Source organism: Zalophus californianus, chromosome 2 (genome assembly GCF_009762305.2).
Source record: "Zalophus californianus isolate mZalCal1 chromosome 2, mZalCal1.pri.v2, whole genome shotgun sequence".
Classification (NCBI taxonomy): domain Eukaryota; kingdom Metazoa; phylum Chordata; class Mammalia; order Carnivora; family Otariidae; genus Zalophus; species Zalophus californianus.
Window position 1 is genome coordinate 140,341,148 of NC_045596.1, and position 12,530 is coordinate 140,353,677.

Consider the following 12,530-nt stretch of genomic DNA (forward strand, 5'->3'; position numbering starts at 1 on the left):
GGATACTCAGACCTCTCAAGAGCATACTCATATAAAAGCACTCTATGGGCATATACTTGCAATATTGTGGCCCTACAGATAATGCTTAATTGAATGTGATGTGATGCCACAATAAAAAAAATTATGAAATGTTTAGGTAAGAGGAATCCAAAATAACAAGTAGCATAATTAAACTTTAGAACATTGGCTACTAGAATTATCACATGTAGAGTAAAATGATTTAAAAAAAGAAAGAATATTTGTGGAAAAGGTATAGACACTATCAAAATACTGAGATTTTTAAAGAGAATAAGTTGAATTTGTAGAAACAAAAAAATACAGTAATTGAAATTTAAATTTAGATTAGGTACAGATGCCGATAATAATTTATGAACTGGGAGAGTTTAAGCTGAGAGAGACAAAGAGATGAGAGAGAATATATTTAGAGATACGGAATAGAATGTGAATATTCAATATATATTATTAGGAGTTTAAAATGTGAATATAGAGAGTGGAGGAAAATAAAATACTGAATAGACAATAACTGAAATGCCTCGGAACTTTTGGAAGATGTGTATCTTCACATTCAGTAAGTTCCCAAACAAAATAAATAAAAGGAAAACTACACCCAGACACAGAGTACTGAAACTGAATAACAGAAAGTTAAAGAAAAACATCTTAAAAGCAACCAAAATAAAGATTACCTAGAAGGAATTACTTTCAGAAATACAGTGTATACATTTTGAAATAAGGTCTTCAAGGTATTTATAGTAAATAATTGTTAATCTAAATTTCTGTACTCTGTTGAACTACTAGTTACAGATGGGAATTGAATTAAGTCAATTTCAGATTAGTGAAAACAAAGTTTACCACTAACAGATACTCATTGGGTTTTTTTTTTTTTAAGATTTTATTTATTTGTCAGAGAGAGACAGAGCACAAGCAGAGAGAGTGGCAGGCAGAGCAGGAAGAGGGAAAAGCAGGCTCCCCACTGAGCAAGGAGCCCGATGTGGGACTTGATCCCAGGACCCCAGGATTACAACCTGAGCTGAAGGCAAACTCTTAACTGACTGAGCCACCCAGGTGCCCCTAGATAATTGTTAAACGGATTTTCTTCTAGAAGAAAAATGAAAACAGGAATGAGTGATACACAAGAAAGAACAGTGAACAAAGTAATTGGTGATTATGTACCAATCTAAAAGATATTAATACTATAAAAATAATAGCACTGACTAATTTGAAGAAGAAGTGGAATTAATTATGAGAAAATATTATGTACAATTGAAGAGGAATCATTGGATTGAGGGATTCTAAGTTCCTCATAGTGTTTGAGGAGAGGATTAATTTTATACTTTGTTAAATACCTAGTAAAGTTATAAGGGTAACCGAAAGACTAGAACCAGCATAAATAACTTCTAACCGATAGAGAGGGAAAATAAATTTTAAAAATAATAAATATTAAGGATAGCTTAAAAAGGGGGGGAAATTACATAAAAAATAAAGAAAACGGAAAGTATGAAATAAGATGGCCAAAACAATGTGTAAAATTTAAAATTTAAAACATGTATCTGCCTGGTGTTTTTCTGTTTTCCTCCGGTAATGTCATCTAGTGCTTTGCCCGGACAGAGCTTAACATGAGGCTAGCAAAGGACAAATATGCAAAGGTGCCAGCTCCATTTGCCACAGTGGGCAATGAAAAAACATATTTTGAATTGAAAGACAATAAATACACAACTGGTAATGTATAAAATGACATAATATTGAGAATATAAGTGCATGTGATAGGTAACATATTTTGTGATCTTTAAGATTTTTAAATTAAATTCACAACCATAAGAATTAAATATTTAACTAAATTTTAAAAATGAAAGTTTCTATATACCATAAATTGTACAAAAATAAAATTCTCAATTTGAAGCGACCATTTCCTAATTTTCCTGTTTCTCCTTTTCCTTTTAGCTCTTCCTGAAGGAGATCAACATTAATAAATCTATTGTTTAAGAAACATGTTTTCAAAGATTTCTTAAATAAGATATCATAATTAATGTATATCTATATTGATTTTTAATTCAGATTCAGCATTTTTAGAGTGCACAATAGCTTGTGAGGTAAGTATTATTCCAATTTTACAGATGGGGAACTTGAACAGAAAATAAATAATAATTTTTCCAAAATCACATTGTGTCTGTGATAAAGAAAATGTATCTGAAAAGGAGTTGATATACCCATTATATTTTAAATTTTAAAAAGTAATTATAATTCAGATTTTTGTTTTAATATTTATCATTTTGAATACTAATATATTCAAAACTAAGTCTCCCTTAAAAAAAGAAAAGCCACTAACTTTCCCATTAAGTAAATGATTTATTCTGCTTGATTAAATTGTATTGATTTCTATTTAGAATTATGATGGAATAGCTTGCTACAAACTAATACATTCTATCAAGAACACACAGAAAAGTAGGGTGACTTTTTCAGCTTTATTGACAAATATAATTGACAAATAAAATTGTAAGATATTTAAAGTGTACAACATGATGCTTTGAAATATGTATACATTACAAAAGGGATTCCCCTCATTGAATTATCACATCCATCACTTCACATATTTACTTTTGTGTGTGTGAGAGAATATTTAAGTTTTACTCCTTAGTAAATTTAATTACACACTACAGTGTTACAGAATATAGTCACCATGCTATACATTAAATCCTCAGAACTCACTCATCTTAAGACTTAAAATTTGTACATTTTTATCAACCTCTCTCTGTTTCTCTCTCCGGTCTCCTGACAACCTGTTTTCTTCTCTGTTTCTATGGGTTCAATTTTTATAGATGCCACATATAAGTGATACTATGCATTTGAAGTTAAATTATTATCAGCTTAAAATGCTGTTATAAATAGAAGATGTTTTACATAAACCTCATGGTAACCAAAAAGCAAAAGCATATAATAGATATACAAAAGGTAAAGAGAAAGAAATCATAGTGTACTACTATAGAAAATTATCAAATAACAAAAAAGAAAGCAAGAGAAGAAGAAAGGACAAAAGAGATTACAAAGCAACTAGGGAACAATGAACAAAATGGCAATAGTAAGTAGATTCTTATAAATAATTACTTTAGATGTAAATGGACTATATTCCCTAATCAAAAGATATACAGTGGCTAAATGGATTTAAAAACAAGCCCCAACTATATCTTGCTTACAAGAGACTCACTTCAGCTTTAAGGATACACATAGACTGAAAGTGAAGGGAGGCAAAAGATATTCCATATATATAGAAACCAAAGGAAAGCAGATGTACCTATATTTATACCAGACAAAATAGACTTTAAGGCAAAGACTGTCAGAAGAGACAAAAAAAGTTATTATTTAATGATAAAGAGGTCAATTCATCAAGAGGATATAATAATTATAAATATTTATGTACCAATATATGAGGATCTAAATATGTAAAACAAATATTAACAGATCAAAAGGGATAAATAGACAGGAATACAATAACAGCAGGGAATATGATGCCCCACTTTCAACAATGGACAGATCATCCAGCTATAAAATCAGTAAGGAAACACTGGACCTGAACTTCATGTTAGATGGGAGGGACATAACAGATATGTATAGAACATTTCAGCCAATAGCAGTAGATTATACATTCTTTGCAAGCACACAAGGAACATCTTCCGGAATGGATCACATATTAGGCCATAAAACAACCCTTAATAAATCTAAGAGGATTGAAATCATATGAAGCATCTTTTCCAATCACAATGGTACTAAACTAGAAATCAGTTATGAGAGAAAACCAGAATTAATAATTGTGGAGATTAGACAACATCCTGAACAACTAATGGGTCAAAGAAGAAATCAAGAGAAATAAAAAAATATCACAGGACAAATGAAAATGAAATCACAACAACACAGCTTTTGGGATGCAGCAAAAGCAGTTCTAAGAGGGAAGTTTATAGTGATAAACACCTACATTAAGAAAAAAGAGAAATCTCAAATAAACAACCTAATTTACAGCTCAAGAAACTAGGGAAAGAAGAAACGTTAAGCCCAGAATTATCAGAGAAAGGAAAAAACAAAGATTGGAGAGGAAATAAATGAAAGAGACTAAAATGACAATAGAAAGATCAATGAAACTACAAGCTGTTTTTGTTTTGTTTTGTTTTGTTTTTACTTTTAAGATAAAATAGACAAACCTTTGCTAAACTTACCAAGAAAAAAAGAGAAGACTCAAATAAGTAAAATTATAAATGAAAAAGAAGAAATTAAAACTGATAACCATACAAATACAAGAATCATAAGAGATTTCTAGAAATAATTATATGCCAACAAATTGGGCAACCTAGAAGAAGTGGATAAATTCCTTGAAACATATAATCTACTGAATTAAGAAGACTGAGCTTGAAGAAATTTCTCTTCTGAACAGACCAATGACTAGTCAGGAAATTGAATTAATAATCAAAAACCTCCCACTGGCTTCTGGGGAAGCCTGCAGAATCCCAGCCACAGCCAAGGTTGGTCTTCCTGGGCCTACCCTGGGCCCCAGGCCTGACATCTACCCTGAGGCTGGCTGCAAGTCTGGCAGGCTGTCCACAGCTGAGGGAGCCAATGCCCACTGACCTCCCTGTACTCCCATTGCAGGAAGGCCCAGGTGGAGGGGGCACCCAACAAGCCATTCACCCGGCTCATGTGCAAGGGCCTGGGGTTGAAAGCTACTGTGTCCTTGGAGACAATGCTGGGGATAACATATGGGCCATGGGGATTTCAAAGAAGTGGGGAAAAAACAAGAAGAAATAGAAATGTGGCACCAACCTGTGTGTGTCAAACATCTCTCATGAGAATGTATCTCACTGGAATTTGGATTCAGAAGTAGCTGTTCCTGAAAAGAAAAACCTCCTACCTAAAAGAGATAGTGCAGAACCACCTGGAAATTACATCTAACAACAGGTGTTAGAGCTTAATTTGTCTGAACATGCTCACAAAAGAACACAGAATGGTAAACAATGGATATTTCAGTTATGGAGTTATCCTTTAATGAAGGAACTATCATGGAGAACAGAGATTTCAGAAAATCATCAATGGAAACTAGTAATCACTAATCCCATAAATCTCTTCACTCTGAGCTACTCACTAACAAATGCTTCAGTTGATAAGCAAGTTGGTTCTTACCCTGGACTGCAAATGCATTAGGTCTCTGCTGGCCCTATGTTTGTGGAGACTTTTTTAAGGACAAAAAATGACCCTCACACTAATTCATGTTCAACTACAGAAAACAACTACAATGCTGAAACTTTAAATGCTCCAAATTAGAATTTGACATATGGATATAGCAGCGTGAAAGAAAATTTAAGAGATCAAAGTGATTCATCTGAAAATAAAAAAGCAAATGATACTTTATTCAGATATTTTTAAAAGATGGACCTGAACTTAAAGCCAAAAACAATAGAAAATGTTGAAGAATTTTTCCATATCCTGATTTTCCTTCGTCTTCATTTTGATACTCTGGACTTGCACAAATTAGCCCTCTCAAAGTTCAAAAATTGGAAAGCAAGGAATAATGGGGAATTTTCTGGAATATCCAGAACACTATTGAACATTTGATTATTCATTTATTGGAAATGGAAAGAATACAGCATATGACTATACAAAAAGGCCAAGACAACAATCTTTTTGTGCTTCAGTAGTTACTGAACGACACTCTCCCTTCAAAGCTATACCCAAAATGAGATAACCAAAACTTTCTGACTCTTTGAGTCTTCAGACAACGTGTGTAGAGAAAGGTCAAGAAAAAAGGAAAAAAAAATTTTGTTTCTTGCAACCTTGAACAAAATGCTTCCAAATGTAATTGGGACAATGTTGACAAATATAAATGAAATTCTAAACCATCACCCTTAAAAAGTTCATCCATCACAAAACAATAGATTGCAACTTACGATGACTATAAGAATACTAAAAGCTCCATTTGAAATCCATGACAAGAACTCTCAACCAAGCCGATTACTATCCAAACAACTGATTAAAATGGTTTTAGCAAGACGTTTGCCACTGGGTCTCCAATATCAGTTTCTCCTATACCTCTGTTTTTCTCTGATAAGCAAAGGGAAGAAATTAAGGCACCAAGGACAAAAACAAAAACAAAAACAAAAACAAAACAAACAAACAAAAAAACCACACACACGAACAAACACAGAACCAAAAACCAAAAATAAAATCACACACAAACACAAAACTTTACCAAAAGGACATAGAATTGAACAGACTATTTTAAATTCAGAAATTAAAATGTTTATCACCTTAGTTTATAGCTAAAGAGAAATGCACACCCACTGACCAAAAATAACGCTTTCATACACCTCAGTGTAAGCAAATCTATTCCAAGAAGCCCAGCAAAAATACAATTAATCATTCTAATATACAGGTATTAAACACGTGCACATACATGCACACACAAAACAATTACTTGATGTGATATGGAGTGAAACTTGTGAAAATCATGACTGCGAATGTCTATATATAAATCCACAGGCATCCATACTGACATACTTGACAATCTTTTGCATTTTATGTTTCAAAGAAATATTTCACTAAATAAACTATTCTATTCAAAAGATTGTTCTTTTGTTGTGATTGTTTTCCAGTATAATTCCATCATTAATAAGTGGTATAACTGACTTAAAAAAATTTCCTAACAAAGACAAGCTCAGAATCAGATGGCTTCCGTGGTGAATTCTATCAAATATTTAAAAAAGAACTAATTCCAATCCTTCTCAAACTCTTCCAAAAAAATTAAAAAAATGACGGAACATTTCCAAACTCATTTTACAAAAAAAGCAAAACCAAAAAAATAAAAAGACTCTTAAATATAGAGGGCAAACTGATGTTCCCAGAGGGGAGGTGGGTGGGAGATGGGTGAAACAAGTGAAGGGGACTGAAGACTGCATTTGTCCTGATGAGCACAGAGTAATGTATAGAATTGTTGAATTTTTAGATTATACACCTAAAATTAGTATAACACTGTATGTTAACTATATGGAAATAAAACAACAAATGACAACAAAAAACCCTCATTCTATGAGCCCAGCATTACTCTGATACTAAAGCCAGACAATGATATTACAAGAAAAGAAAATTACAGGCTAATATCCCTGATGAATAAAGATGCAAAAATCCTCAACAAAATATTAGCAAACCAAATTAAACAACACATTACAGGATCATACACAATGATCAAGTAGGATTTGTTCCAGAATGAAAGGCACTACTTCAACAGCTGCAAATCAATAAATGTGATACAGCATATTAACAAAATGAAGGATAAAAATCATATAACCATCTCAATAGATGCAGAAAAGATATTTGACAAAATTCAACATGTATTCATGATAAAAACTCTTCACAGACTGGGTACAAAGAAAAAATACCTCTACATATGTCAAGCCCACAGCTAACAATAAACTCAATGGTGAAACACTGAAAGCTTTCCTCTAAGATCAGGAATAAGACAAGGAGACCCACTCTTGCCACTTATATTCAACAAAGTATGGAAGTCTTAGCCAGGGCAATTAGGCAAGAAACAAAATAAAAGGCATTCGCATCAGAAAGGAAGAAGTAAAATTGTTATTATTTGCAGATGACATGATATTACTCACAGAAAACCCTAAGGACTGCACCAAAAAAATATTAGAACTAATAAACAATTTCAGTAAAGGTGCAGGATACAAAATCAATTTACAAAAATTGGTTGCATTTCTATACACCAACAGTGAAAGATCAGAAAGAGTATTTAAGAAAACAGTTCCATTTATAATACATCAAAAAGAATAAAATACATAGAAATAAACTTAACACTGGAGGTGAAAGATCTGTATGCTGAAAATTATAAGGTATTGATTAAAGAAATTGAAGAAGACAAATAAATGGAAAAATATTTTGTGCTCATGGATTGGAAGAATTAATATTGTTAAAAATGTCCATACTACCCAAAGCAATCTACAGGTTCAATTCAGTCCATATCAATGAATATAAATGGAAAAGTTCCAATGGATTTTCACAGAGATGGGATGATATTTTTTAAAAGAAAACAATCCTTTTTTGAAGTCATCTGAGACCTGTCAGGGGAGCCAGGACTTGAGGGTCCAAATGCTCAGAGAGACAAAAACCTATGTTCTGCTTCTTCAGCATTCTATTCCAGGTCTTACCTCATTCTTGATTCTGGGTGAGAAGCTATGAATCTGTGTAGAGGATGACTGTTAATCTTTGCCAAAATATTCTTGAGAGAAAAGGTTAAATGAATAGTTTGACCAAATACCTAATTACAGAACACTGACTGTAGGGAAATTGGAAATTTTGAAAGAACAATTATTTTTTGAGAAAATTACAAGAAATCCATATCCTAAAAGAAGTTATATGTTAGAAGAGAAACGACAACAAACAATATAATTATTAAAATAAGGATAAATAATAGGAAAATATGATAATTTTTCATGGAAGGTAATTGACAAAAAAATACAGTTAACAGCTCTGTTGTAGTAGGTTCAGTTAATTATATATCAGAAACTGAAAATTCAAATGGGAATCCGGAAGTGAAGTACATTTGAATCATTTTTTAGTTTTAGCTTTTTACAAAGGGTGGTCTTAACCTCAAGGTAACAGCATTTTGAAATTGATAATTCTATAGAGAATTCTTCCTTTCCCATACATGTTTTTCTGTCCTTCTGATTTTTAATGAGATCAAGATTTTATTTGATAGAATATATGAAGAGTATTCTAAATAACAGAGATTGTAAAGTATTTCTGTTAGCATGTTATCTATGAAGAATGAAGATAAATTTCATTTTATGCTATAGTTTCCTTCAAGAAATCCTGTGGAGAGTGACAAAATAAATCAATTTAGAACCAAATTGTGGTTGAATATATAGATTTTGTCATCAAATAATGTACTTTTAAAAGCACTACGGTAGAGGTTTTGAAAATTTTACTGAGTGCCCTTCTCTTGGTGCCACCAAATTACTTTTCATGCTGATTTCATTTATTCTTATACTGATTTTTTTTCCATTGTAAGGTTTTGTGATTCTTGAGGGCAGTCAGTGGATATTATTATTTTTTTCCCTGTACAAGCATTGCACAATAAAAACCTCCAATATTTAGAATTGGCTTGAATTGAAGTAAAATGGGATTGAGTTAAATTGGGCTGAATTACCTGTTGTACTAGGAAGGGTCTATTCAGAAGATGAGCGTCTGTCACTCTAGGATCTGGGGTATTATCTGAGTAACACTAGTATGAAATTATTACAGTATAACTGATACAAGAATGGACTTGACACTAATAATCATGAATGTGGAAAATGCTATCCTTTTACCTTCATAAACATGCTTAGTTTAGTTACATTACAGAAATTACTTTTGTAAAATAAACAAGAAACATCTCTCTTTTTCTTTTTTCTATTCGCCTCTTATTATTATTATTTTTTTAGGTTATAAGAGGGCAAATTTGGGATAAAATCGTGAGCTCATTTTACAGTCTGCTAACAAATTTGATTTTCTGTGATAATGACAAAAATTTGTACTTCCATTTTTAAGTAAATAATTTTCTTAATTGGCTTTAAACTGTGTGAATGAAGAGAAAGTTTTTTCACCATTAGAAAGGGCTAGTTTATCAATCTCTATTTAATCAGTAAATGTAAAAGGATTTGTTTAATAAAGAATAAAGCTAAATTACGACATTTTTACTTCCATTTTTTCCAAAATGAGATTTTTTTTGTTCCTATAATATTTCTGGCAAAAATGGATCACGATCTCAGTGGAAACCTTGCAAAATTGAATAGATAAGAAGTTCGGAATGAACATAATTTAACCTTCAGGACACCTGAAATTGCCTTGTCAGAGATTTTTAGAACTAAATCTATTCATTTGTATTAAGATGTATGGAATAAATTCTCAATTTTGGGGGGGCTTATGATGAAGGGAAAGGACTAAGAATTAGTGTCTGGAGATGAAGAACTATGAGGGAAAAGAGATTCCTAATAATAAAAAGAAAGTAATCAATACAAATTTGGGGAGCAAACAAGTTTTATTAAATTAGCCAAATGAACTCAATATTTCAGTATCACATAGAGGTGATCTCACACAAGTGTATCATGGAAACAAATAGATGTTGAACAAAAAAAAACCCCACAATTGATATAGCACCTGCTTTTTATAAGTGTATGGTCAAGCATGAATGTGGTTTATTGCAGGAGGTAGAAACTGTGTTGGATATTTTAAGCAGAAGGAGAACTAATTGGTGTAACTGTGGGAAGGACTGGAGGGGTGGGCTCCTGACCGGCTGCCAGTCAGACCTCCCTGAACTGCGTGAAACTGATCTGCTGGGGGAGCTTCTACCTGTTCCATATCCAAAGGGTAAAAGAGCCAGGAGACTGACTACCTGTTGAGCTGTTGAGTTCAAGAGCACATGGCCATTGCAGATGGGACTTCCATGGCCTTTAGTACCACTCGACCCCTTTGAAACCAGAGACTATACCCTAGAACACTGCTGCAGAAAATCATCACCTATCCATGACCAAGCTGCAAAGCTGAAAACGGTAGCAGAAAGATGACTTCTATCTAATTTTTGCCTGCCAAATTTCAGTAAATTTCTTCTAATTAGCAAAATTTAATTACATTCAAAACACCAACTTACAGTGAACCCTAGTAAACACAGTTTTTAATTTTACAGTTCTAGCAATTTTGTAATTTATGAAAGAATATGGGCATAGATGCAGAACACCTATCCACCATACCCAATATGTTTGCAATTGGCATTTATGTTAGTTATCTATTGCTGCATAACAATTTATTCTAAAATGAGGTGGCTTAAAACAAACATTTGTTATGTCATAGTTGTTGTGATTTAGGCGTCAGGTGAGGCTACCAGGGTACCTCTACCTCAAGGTCCCTCACGAGAGTCCAATCAGGGTGTTGACTGGGCCTCTGATCTCATCTGAAAGCTTGACTGGGGTAGAACCCACTTCTAGGCTCACTCCTGTGGTTGCTGGCAAGATTCAGTTACTGGCTGTTGGCCAGGGTCTCCCTCCCTCAGTTGTTACCCATGTGTATCTTTGAATAGGGCATCTCAAAAACAAAACAAAACAAAACAAAAAAAGAGGGGCATCTCAGAACATGCTGGCTGGCTTCTTTGAGTGAGCAGGAGAGTGAGAGAATACAGTCAAAACCTAATTTAGAGCCTTTTTATAACCTAATCTCAGAAGTGACACTCCATCACTTTTGCCATATTCCCTCATTAGAAGTTAATGATGAGGTCCAGCCTACAGTCAAGAAGAAGGTATCAAACAGGGAGGGATCCATGGATGCTACCTTAGAAGATGTCTATCACAGTATCCTATGTCCTTGATTCATGTGATCCTCTTGTTATTTTTTGTGTCATATTTTATTATTTTCATGGGAGACAACACAAATGCAATTATCAGTTTTTTTTTCTTATTTTCCTCTGGCTATGCTAATTATGCTATACTTTAATCCAAAACATTCATGGTATAAATATTGTTTCCAAAAATTATTTTCTCACCTATGATGAAGCTCTCGAGTAATGAGTCATTTAATGTTAAGAAATACATGTATATACCACCATGAAATAATAAGTGTTTATATTAAGAAAAGATTGTATTACCGTGATATAATTCTATGCATTTGGTGGTATTTCTCTTACTAAGTATTACTCTTAGTCTCCTTTTCTAATCTGCATTGCAATTTTTTCTTTGAACATTTAGAACAAAACAATTAGAGGAAACAATAATTTCAATAAGCCTGAAAACAATATGTATAAATTAAAGAAAACTGCGTGCTAATTATTTTGGGGGAAACTAGTGAAGTCTTATTTTGAGTTTTTAATTTGTGACTTTAGCTACTATAATGTCACCATAAATTTTCTAGAAAACCTTCCAAACACAAAAAGCTGCTAAAATAAAAATTGTTAGATTTCCTTTCAGTAATTGACACTTTTCTTTTTCTTTTAAAAAATTATTTATTTTAGAGAGAGAGAGAGAAAGAGAGCACACAAGTAGGGGGAGGGGCAGAGGGAGAAGGAGAGAGTGAGAATCCCAAGCAGATACTGCACTGAGCATGGAGCCCTACTTGGGGCTGGATCTCTCAACCCTGAGATCATGACCCCATTAGAAATCAAGAGTCAGACACTTAACTGGCTGAGCCAACCAGGCTCCTCAACACTTTTCTTTTTATTTCAATTGAGGCATTAATTATATTTCTACTGGCATTTACCTAATGAAGGCATCCTTTGCGGCATGCATCTAGGAAAAAAATCAAAGTAAAATAAAAAGATGTGTGAAGGTATTGTTTACAGTTGGTTTAGTCATTAGAGATGTTTACCATATTTTGGACCTGAAAAAAGTCAAAGTGGTTGTTTTTTAATTTTCTTTCCTATTTGCTTCTTAGAGTTCTCAAAAGAAAATGTCTTTTAGTAGTAAACACATGCTGTTGTCAGCTAGAATAGATTTAAAGCCAGCATCCTAGTGTTGCCTAGGTTT

At 33.0% G+C, this 12,530-nt stretch overlaps 1 pseudogene; it reads left to right on the top strand.

Annotated features, from left to right (window-relative positions):
- Window positions 1–1,613: 1,613 nt before the first annotated feature.
- On the top strand, window positions 1,614–6,331 carry LOC113925445 (annotated as a pseudogene).
- Window positions 6,332–12,530: the final 6,199 nt, after the last annotated feature.